The sequence below is a fragment of the Vicia villosa genome, unplaced genomic scaffold (genome assembly GCF_029867415.1).
Source record: "Vicia villosa cultivar HV-30 ecotype Madison, WI unplaced genomic scaffold, Vvil1.0 ctg.000339F_1_1, whole genome shotgun sequence".
Lineage (NCBI taxonomy): Eukaryota > Viridiplantae > Streptophyta > Magnoliopsida > Fabales > Fabaceae > Vicia > Vicia villosa.
This window is the reverse complement of record NW_026705151.1, coordinates 978,311-990,066: the sequence shown is the minus strand read 5'-3', so window position 1 is coordinate 990,066 and position 11,756 is coordinate 978,311.

Sequence of the window (11,756 nt, the reverse complement as noted above, 5' to 3'; positions counted from 1 at the left end):
AATTTGTTTTGGAGTGGGTGTTTACGGTGATTTCCGGTAAACAACCGCTAGTCTTCCAAACTATAATAAATATGATTTGGTTACTCGCAGGATCGACTAGATTGATCCTAGGACACATAGTCAAGAAGATTGTCATCAACGTTCATTCGAACCATATTCATTATTTGTCTTCTTCAATAAGCGTTGTTCGATTAAAGAACAAATAGTCTTGACAATCACTTTGTTATATATAAATGTGACTTCAGCGAAAAGATAAGTAACATAACATAGAAAATTAAAAGGACTATTGAAACGTAAAGAATCTTAAACTGCAGAAATGTAAAAGACTTTGAAAGTAAATAACATGAAAGTAATTCGAAAGTAAATGACATTAAAGTAAAGATACAGAAATGTAAATGGCAAGAAGTAAACGAAATGCAGTAATTCTGGAAAATATTTAAAAGCAAAGGGTAATACACATGTATTAAAATGGTGGTGTCATACGTACATTTTCTCAGCGAACTCTTTCTCTTAACGCTTGATACTTGAGTAAATATGTGAGTGATTTGTACAAAATGAACACACAGAATCCTAACATTAAGACTCCTATTTATACTAGTTTCGACCTTAACGGTCCTATACTAATCTACTGCCACGTTTCTCATAAGAACTTCTAGCGATGCCATCTGTTACTTGGACAGTTACGAAACCGTCTTCGAATTTCAAATCTTCCCGCCTGAGTCTGTCTTCGACGCGTGGCAGTGTATTAAACAAACACTACGAAAAAACACGCTAAGTAGTAATACTTGAATATATTTACAAATTTGTCTAAGTCCCCGAAGACACATACTTTTCACTAGCTTTCAGTATTCATTATCTTCATAGTGAACTTAGAAATCTTTACTCTCGAAGCATGACCATCAGTAGCCATTCTTTTATTTTTAAGGGATGGCCATCAGTAACCATCTTTCCTTCGATTTTCTACTTCTTCGAAGGATAAATAATATAAAACGAAATCTTCAGCTAACAAATTGCCCCCAATAAATGCCTGTTTCGAGAGTCAACAGAAATAGGCGTTTCTTGTCATTATAAGATTTCGTTCTTTATTGATCTTTGAGAGTTCCAAGACTGCTGACTAACGTCATAATCATTGATGACCCTGTTTCCGAAACGTCTTGTCATTTTCAAAGATGTCTTCTCATAACTTACATTCCCACGTTTTAACCTTACTTCTTGATCATTACTCCTACATACTAGGAGTGAAGCTAACTTTATTCGACCGCCGTTGGATTAAATCACCAGCCGCCACGTGTTCTTTGGATTTTACCCAAAAGATTTAAAAAGGGTTTCCGTTAAACCTTTAAATACTTGGTCTTGCACTTCTACACAACCTTTCATTCCTATTTCTTCATCTTCTTCAAAAAACCAAACATCTTCAATCTCTTCAAAATCTCGTTCTCTTAATCAGAAATTTCTCTATGGCTTCATCTTCAAATGTTCTTCAACCTGCTCTGAAGCTCCAATCAACAACACGGTCTGGGGAACAAGAGCACGTTCAAAACCCTAACACCGAAGAAATACGCGCTATTTACGCTTCCCAGGTAATCATTCCCTTTGAACTTTCTGGAAAATCTCTCGCTTTTATGGGTCCATTACCAGGTGAAAATATCCCATCTCTGAATAAATTCTTCCCTGCTTATTACAAGACTAGACCATTAGTTAGCAAAATTAAGATAGATGAAGATGGCTGTTCTCCCTCAGGAAAATCTGCTAACATGGAAGAAACTCCAACTGTAACTCCTTTAGCTTTAGCGAAAATTAGGGTAAACTATATGACCAACTCTGTAAAAGTGTTTAGGTCAATTCCTTTGGCCAAGGATCCTGATTTGTACTATGCCTGGTTAGAAAAAGTAGAGAAACAGAAAGAATCCTTCTGGAAATCGTTAGGAATATACGATTTGATTCAACTGTCAAAGACAGGTTTAGAATACAACCAACCCATGTTAGTAGCAGCGGTTCACTTTTGGGATGCTTCTCACAACACTTTCCATCTCCCCTGTGGAATGGTTACCCCTACTCTTTTTGATGTGGCTGCGATTACAGGACTTCGACCAACTGGCGAAACCTTCGATCCTAACGAAATGGATAATGATACTATTGGTTTTAATGACTCACAAGTCACTTATACTGCATTCATCCAGAAGCATCATATTACCACCGAAACGGCAGTATCCGATGAAGAACATATTGCTTTTCTAGCGCTATGGCTTTCACGATGTGCCTTCTGCTCAAGATCTATTCAAGTTGCAAAGAGATACCTTTGCATGGCTAATCAGTTGCATGCTGGAAAAAAGCTCAACCTCAGCCAACTGCTTTTAGGGTCTCTTTATGAAAACCTCAGCGAAGCTGCAACCCTCACCAAGAATTTCAAATCTGGTAGTTTACTTTATGCTGGCCCTTTCTGGCTATTACAACTGTGGCTTAATGCTACATTCGAAACTCATCTTCCCTTTCGAGGAAACGTCAATGAGGAGGATAGCAAAATCAAGAATCGAACTATAGAAGGGACCAGGTTAGCTTACCTAACTCCAAAAGAAGAAATTGGAAAGCTTCGTGAACACTTCTTGGCGTATTCAATGATGTTTGCCCGGCGTAACCAGTTCGATCCTTCTATGGCCCCCTTTGTACACAGAACAATAGGTCCTGAATGGTTTACTCGAAAATTTCCATCAACATCTCAGGATCAACAAACTGAGTCTATGGAAATTTGGGAAGCCTTTCTGACTCCAAGGTTATTTTCCCATCGCCTTCGACCATCAAAAGGTCAATGTATTCTCATGTGCTACCAACCAAATTTGGTCTCGAGACAGTTTGGGTTGGTTCAAATAAAACCCAAGTGTTTATATGAGAAAAGAAACCATATGTGTTTCCATACCTTGTACTTGACTGAAGAAGAATGTAAAACAAAAATCAACAAATACGTTGGCACCACCAAACTTCCTCCTGTCTCTTTCGAACCTGCTTTTTATTCTACACCAGACTTTCATCAATGGTGGACGGATTATTATAGCTCCCAAATCTTTGATGCTGATAGCCTTGCTCAAGAACTAACTGCAGCTTTTACTGATGTGCAGGAGAATTTTCAAAAAGGTACTTCAACTCATATTAAAGAAATCCAAGCTTTTCAAAAATTCTTTGAAACTATCTACAGGCCTGATGATCTTAGTCGGACCGTTCGTGAGGCTGCAGTCATTTTGCGCGAAAAGTTTTCCGCCAAACTGGATAAGTTGAAGTTGCCCTCGTATGTTCGACCAGAACTACGTTATGAAGTGGCTTTCAAACTTAATCCTCCAAAATTCCCTCCACTACCAAGTGCTGATTTTGGTGTGGCTCTAAGTCCTCCTTTCCCAGACTGGTTCGTGTGTGGGAATGCTCTCAAAATTCTTCAAGAGAGTACCAAAAAACGCGCTGAACGAGTGGTTCCGACTAAGCATACCTTGGATACTTTCAAAGGACATCTTCATATAGATCTTAAACATGTTCGTGTCCTGACCCCAATACCTGAAGGTTTGGATTAAGACAATCTTTTCGACTGACTTTTCTTTTCTTTGCTGATATACTGATTTCAGTTTCAACTACAGCTGTTGCACGAAGGAGGAAGATCAAGGAAGCTTCTGCCCAAAAAGATTCTGGGACATCTAAGAGCAACAAACCAAGTGAAAGTGATTCCATCGTTACTGGCAAGAAGCCCACGGTACATACTCATCTCATATTCTTGATTTTGTACAATCTGTGAGTAGTATCCATCTTACTTATCGTCTATTTGCCAGAGCTCGAAACCCCCAACAGGTTCGAAGCGGAAAGCTTCCTCGACAGCTGCCTCAGATGGCGAAGATAAATCCCCTCCCCAAACTAGACAAGGACACAAGAAGAGACAAAAAGCTGTTACCCCTTCAAGAAAAGGGAAAAGGATAAGCCCCTCTAAAACTGTTTCTCCTGGTGATAAGGCGTCCTCTGAAGAGTCTCCTTTGAAAACTGCTAGTAATGCTTTCGTTGTGGAAAGTCATAATTCAAGTCCAGACAATATCCCAACCAAGGTATTTGGGTTCCACCCCACATATTATCTTATGATCTTAACCAAATAATTAAACTGACATTTACCTTGTTATTGCAGGAAGACGCTGGCACTGCCACTTCAGGTTTCAAGGACCATGGCTTTACCATTAATGTTGACAAACTTTACAGTAATTGTCAAACTTTAACTTTCGTCAACTAAACCCCTCAAAGGCTTATCTTTATGACTAACTTTGCTCTGTTTAACATAGGTACCTCTCAAAATCAAACTCATGTTCTCTCGCCAGTCTTTGAAGACGTTAGGCCAATTGCTACCATATTGCCTAATGAACCAGTCGAAGAAAGTCACTCCACTGACGAATCCCCACCTACTCATCAAGACAAAAATTTGGAAGAAGATCACCCATTCTCAGGCAGCGACAATGTGAACCCCCAAACACATGACAGTGAAGATACTGCGTCGGAGCAAGATGCTATGGAAGAAATTTCTCAACCAGAAAAACAAGATCCTCAAGGGACTTCGACTCTTGATACGAAAACCATTCCTGAGACAACTTCGACGCTTGCCCCCGTGAAGCCTACTCCTTTGGAGCTGGAACAACTTAAGCAAACTGATCCTCTTAGTTTCTTAAAGGCCATCATGGATGCGAATACTTCTTCGCCTTCGGAACTTAATGTCTCTCCAGCTGCAACTGTAGAATCTAGTGATAAAGAAGATATTCCTAGCCTCCTCCGACAAATAAAAGAGAGATTCTTTGGGGTCAATCTTGTAGACGTCCTCAACCGGGAACCTATTAAGAGTCACAACTTAAATCAACTTCTAAAGAAGGTAGATTTGCTTCAAGTTTCCACAGAAGTTTCAGAGGTAATTGTTCTGTTAGGCTCTCTACTCGAGCAACTCCAGGCCAACATTCTTCGAAAGCAAAATGTCGAAAAAGAGCTATCTGAGACAAAGGCCTCTCATGACTCTTCATGGAACTCTGCTGTGGACGCAACGAAACAAGGTGAGGCCCTCAAGCTCAAACATTCAGAAAATCAGAAGGCCTTTGATGATTATGAGAAGAACATCAACTCCTGGAAACAAGAGATAAAGGCACTCGAGGACAAGATAAAAGAAGCTGAACGTTGTCAGGCAGCCATACAAAAATCTAACCAACAAGATTTGCTCGAAGTGGTGCAGTCGGGAATTAGACATTTCGAGACTGCACAGAAATTAGTGCCAAAAATCGAAAGTTTGAAGAAACAACGGGCACTAATCGAGCTTCGTATGTCTTCGTGGGAGACTCAATACTTGAAGATCAAAACGGATCTCCCTAAGGATTTTAACTAGATGTTTTCAGTCCTGTTACTTGTTGCACCTTTGTTTTGTAATCGAAACTACTGTAGACTCATAATATTTGTATGCTTGACTCCCATTTATATCTATAATGTTTGCCAGCATTACTTTTAGCGAATCTAAACATTTCTGCCAAAATATATCTTTAGATTCTCTACAGTGCTTTTTATTTAATGCAACGTGTAGAATCCTGAACATCTTTCGCAGCATCCTTGCCTCTAGACTTGACGTTTCCCCTTCTCTAGCCATAATCATTATTAAACAGTGACGTCACTTTCTCCAAAACGTCGGTTTAAGACGTGCGTGCATCAGTTTCATGATTACTTTTCAACTTCCAAGGGCGGGAAACGGCGGAAGCCATAACTTCTTTCTTTGGAAAACCAACCGCAGTCCAATCACTCATTAACAATTAAAAACCACCCTTCAGTATTCCCAGTCTATATAAAGGGTCAAATATTGTCTTCATTTCTTCATTCATGCGCTTTCTCTCCAAACCAAACACAGAAAAAGAAAACACACAACTTCTCTCTCAGAACACCTTTCTTATCTTGCAATGGCTGAACCTCTCTTCTTTAACGACATCAAAGCCCTCATCAGAGGCGAGTTCAGACTCTCTGAGGATGAACTTGTTCGTCATTTTATCAACATCGAAACCCTCTTTGTCAACCAAGAACTGGACTTCTATTTTGAAGAAGTCTTGGAGGGTGCTATTTACCCCAACATGGTGGCAGAATTCTGGATGAATGCGTCTTTACGCATAGATCCTGAAGGTAGGACCACCATTGATTCTGAAATTCGACACGCTCGTCTCAGCATTACTCCCACCACTATTGCCAACCTAATAAGATGCAATAACTCTGGTGAAACTTTTGATGACAACAGTTTCAGCATGACTACTCATCTCATGTTGAGAACTCTTATGGACAATGATCGCTTCAGTGCCAAAGTCATCAGGATCTGGCACCAGATGCTCGTGGGGAACTTCCAACCTCGGCGGATCGATGAAAACAACATCATGGTTGAAGACTTGGAGTTCATCCTCTGTGGTCTTCGAGGGAGGAAAATTAACATTCCTTTAATGATCTTTAAAGGACTTGTTAAAGCTGTCTCTGCCGGTGTTGACCGTCGAGGGAGTGTGACTTGTCTTCCCTACGGGAGACTCCTCAGTTACATTTTCCTGAAGAAAGGTGTAGTGAGGCGGATGCGTGGCTCTGGAGCCAGGGATATGTTCGAAGCTGAACCTTCGCCTGTGCTGTCCTTGGAAGGCTTGGACCAAAGGATCAACTAGCTAGTTTTTTCCTTAGGTTTTTTTTTTATTTATATGCCCTCTTTTTTCTTTTTTTTTTTTTTTTGTAATCTTGGATCCTGTTCTTTGGATCCCTTGTAATGCATGTACTTCCATGCTTTTAAATGAAAAACACTTTTGGTGTCTCCTTAGACTCTTTTCCTTCCATTTAAAATTTATTCTGATCGCAAAGCCATTTTGATCAACGTAGCGTATATGTTTTGACACATGCCTGACCATTTTGGCTTTTCGTAGTACCCTGAGTATCTACGTTTTTGCAATCCTTACTTCGTACATACTTGGTTTATATCTCTTCAAATATTTCCCGTTTACTCTTAAGATCCTACGATCTTCTGCTAATTCTTCAATTTCGTAAGCATTGTTCGAGAATACTTTCAAGATTCGAAAGGGTCCTTCCCAATGTGGGGACCATTTACCAAGTGCCTGATTCTTTCGATCTATAGGTAAAATAACTTTCCAAACTAAGTCATTATTAACAAAAGTTTTACCTTTCACCTTTTTATTATATGCTCTGGACACTCTTTCCTTTTGCCTTTTTATCATTTCCAGTGCCCGAAGTCTGTCTTCGTCCAAATCTACTAACTCATTCATCATTAACTCCCAGTATACGTTGGGAGGAATGTCTGCTTGTCTTTGTATTCTTACTGATTGCAAACATATCTCAATTGGGAGTACTGCATCATGTCCAAACGTCAACTGGAAAGGAGTTGTATTTGTGGCTTCTTTTGGAGATGTCCGACAAGCCCAGAGCGCTTGATCTAAAGTCTTATGCCAATTCTTAGGTTTCTTTCCCACATGTTTCTTAATAAGGCCAATTATTATTTTGTTTGCTGCTTCAACCTGTCCATTTGCTTGGGCGTAATAAGGTGTAGAAGTAAATAACTTGAAACCTATTTCTCTGGCAAAGTCTTGCATTTTTCGTCCAGTAAAGACTGATCCCTGATCAGTTGTTATACTTTCTGGGATTCCAAACCTATATATAATGTGTTTCTGAATAAACTCAATCACAGCCTCTTGATCCACATTTGCCAGTGGTATTGCTTCGACCCATTTTGTGAAATAGTCTATTCCTACCAAAATGTACCTTTGACCTTTAGATGACTTGGGGTGAATTTCTCCAATCAAATCTAATGCCCATCCCCTGAAAGGCCATGGTTTTACTATCGTACTTAATTCGTTTGCTGGAGCGTGTTGGATACCTGCATGTTCTTGGCACTCTTGGCACCCTTTCGCAAACTCTATGCAATCCTTTAACATCGAAGGCCAATACATCCCATAACGAAACAAGAGCCATTTCATTTTGTGCCCTGCTTGATGTGCACCACATGCCCCACTATGTACGTTCGACAGAGCCAAATATGCTTCTGCTTCACCCAAGCATTTCAACAATACCCCTTCAGGAGTTTTCTTGAATAATTCATTTCCCATCAAAAAATATGACAATGCTCTATACTTGATTCTCCTGTCTGTATCCGTCGAAGGGTTTTTTAGGTAGCTAATAATTGGACTCCTCCAATCTGTGTCTGCCAACGAGTCTATATTTAGTACTTCGAATTGTTCTTTGTTGGCATAACCCAATTGTGAGTTCTCTAGATCACTTGGCAAAAGTTTAGTAAACATTGCTCTTCCTCTTACTTCAATCAATTCCTCCAACTTTTCTTTTGATACTTTATATCCTGAAGCTAATTGTGCCAAGTCGTTTGCTTCCTGGTTATTCACCCTTGATACGTGTTTTAATTCCACATATTCGAATTTCTTGAGTAGCCTATTTGCGATGACAAAATACATGATCAAATTCTCTTTGATACACTTGTACTCCTTTGTCAATTGTTTGATGACCAATTCGGAGTCTCCTTTAATTTCGACTCTGGTTGCCCCCAATTCTAACAAAGCCTCAAGTCCAGCAATTAATGCTTCGTATTCAGCTTCATTGTTGGAGCATAATGGACCTTCGATTTTAAACTTGAGCTTTGTTGGAATTCCATCAGGAGAAATTATCAATATTCCAACCCCAGTACCCTCTCTATGCGTTGAACCATCGAAGTATAACTTCCAAGGTTTTAAGTCCACATAATGCTGATGATTCTCAACCACCGCATGGTCGACAATGAAGTCTGACACAATCTGACCTTTCATTGCCTTGAGAGGCTGAAATATTAATGAATATTCAGTAAGGGCCAAAGCCCATTTGCCAATTCGACTATGTAGTATTGGCTTAGATAACATATGTTTAATAACATCACAATGAGATGAAACGTAAACATCAACTGGCTTTATATAATACTTAAGTTTGATACAGGAGAAATACAAACAAAGGCAGAGTTTTTCTATATCAGTATATCTAGTCTCTGCATCATTGAGTACTCTACTTAAGTAATAAATGGCTCTCTCGATGCCATTCTCATCCTCCTGGGCAAGCATGCTGCCTATTGTTTTATCTGATGCTGAAATGTATAGGCGCATGTGCTTCTTCCCATTTGGGGGAGACAGAATTGGTGGACAAGTCAAGTATTGCTTTATCTGATCGAAAGCTTCTTGATGTTCAGCACGCCATTCGAATTTTCCTTGCTTAAGCCGAAGTAGAGGTGAGAAAGCTTGCGTGCGTCCACTCAAGTTAGAGATAAATCTCCTTAAGAAATTTATTTTGCCCAATAATGATTGTAGTTCTTTCTTCGTGGATGGGGACTTGGTTTCCCTAATGGCTTTCGTCTTGTTCTGGTTAATTTCTATGCCTTTTTTGTGGACTACGAACCCCAAGAAATCACCTGCCTGCACAAAGAAAGCACATTTAAGGGGGTTCATCTTCAAGCCATATTTCCTCATTCTTTCGAATGATTGGCTCAGATGATCGAGATGACTCATACCCGAGGTAGATTTTACCACAATGTCATCTATATACACTTGCATGAATGTTTCTATAAAGTCATGAAATATAGAATTCATTGCTCTTTGATAAGTTGCCCCAGCGTTTTTTAAACCAAAAGGCATCACAACCCATTCGTAAGTGCCTATTGCCCCTGGGCAACGAAATGCTGTCTTGGATACATCATCTTCTGCTATAAAAATTTGATTGTATCCCGAATATCCATCCAACATGCTCAAATACTCAAAACCTGCGGCTGAGTCTACTAGCATTTCTGCTATAGGCATGGGATACTCGTCTTTAGGAGTAGCTGCATTAAGGTCACGAAAGTCTATGCATACTCTTAATGAGCCATTCTTTTTAATTACAGGTACTATATTAGCAATCCACTCAACATACCTTGTAGTTCGGATAAATTTGCACCGTAAGAGTCTTTCGACCTCTGCTTTAATCTTCGAGTGAATCTCTGGCGCGAATCTTCTGGGAGTTTGCTTTATGGGCTTCTTCCCTTCTTTTATTGGTAATTTTAGTTCGACTAAATCCCTTCCTAGACCAGGCATCTCATCATAGTCCCAAGCAAAACAATCTCTGTTTTCTTTCAGCATTTTGATGACCGTTGCTTTCAATTCTGGTTCTAGTTTCGCGCTGATATATGTTATCCTTTTTTGATCATTGTCTCCAAGATTTACTTCTTCAAGTGGATCTTGGGCCAACATCTTTATATTCGGCGCCATTGGGTCTTTTTCGAACCCCAAAGGTTCCTCGTCGTATATTGCATCCAACCTTTGGTTTGGTTCTTCTCTTATGATCTCTTCGTCTGGAGTCGTGTGTTCAGGGAGTTCGAAACTCGCACGTATCTCCAATTCTGTTATTCCTTCTTTGGTTAAAACTGCATCTATCTTTGTATCTGATAGTTCGGCTTCGAGAGCCGCCTTCCTTTTGTTCTCGGCCACATAGGCCGAAATCTTTTCGAAGAACGAAGACTCAGACATGATTAATGTCATCGTCCCAGCCTGTTGGCCGTACTGTCGGATAATTCTCCAATGGTGCTGTATCTGGTGGACCATCCATGATCTCTCTATCCCATTGGAATCCATTTGGGTGTAAAGTTAAATAGTATAATGCATTTTTATTTGGGGTATACATCTCTTCTGCAGCATGACAAGGGCCTATGTTTGCCAGGTTCCTGTCGAAGTTGGTTTTGTTCACCTGGTTGACCTCAGCCATGTAGTAACTCTGATCACCTTCGATATTCTCCACTATACCATCTTCTCTCCAAATTGTCACCCTCTGATGCATTGTTGAGGGCACAGCTGCTACCCCATGAATCCATTCCCTACCAAGCAAAAGGTTGTAGTTTGCCTTTGCTGGTATAACCATGAACATGGTTGGCCTGGTAACTGAGCCTACTGTCAAATTGACTTGAACAACTCCCAGTGTTTGTCCTATTTTGCCTTCGTAGTTAGATAAAACCATGTTATGTGGCCTTATATCCGTATCGAACATACCAATTCTTTTTAGCATGTATTGAGGCATTAGGTTCACTGCTGCTCCCCCATCAACTAGGACTTTATTAATGCCAACGTTCTCAATCTTAGCCCTGATATAGAGTGGCTTCAAATGATTTCGCATACCCTCATCAGGCCTTTCGAAGAAAGCATTCTGTTCTTCTACTGCACCATTATTCAGCACATAGTAACACACAGGTTTGTGTTTTGTCATTTCTTCGATATCAGCCTCTTCACAGTCTTCTACTTCAGTTTCCTGATTAAACTCGTGAGGGAGTACGGAAACAACATTGCAATTCAAGTTTATAGATGACACTCCATCAGAATCAAAATCATTTGTCATTCTATCCTCTTCTTTCCAAGAATTTGAACGCATCTTTTCTTCTTCATCCAAGAGTTTTTCAGCTTCGAATAATCTGCGTTCCACCGGAGGTTTGTTTGACTTTGCCCCCTGGTATGGGACTTGGTTGCTACTAGATTCTCCAGCTTCTCTTGGCCTGTATTCCTTCTGAGCCTTTTTTATTCTCTGATGCCTTCTCCACTGGGACCGAGACATAGGATTTTTTCCTTTATAATTCTCCAATCGATACGCCTCTCGATTTGGTCTTTGAAATTGTTTCCTATATGCCATTGCAGTTCTACCACCTTGGTCCCAACTTCGCCATTTGTTGGTTCTTGCATCAGCTTGCA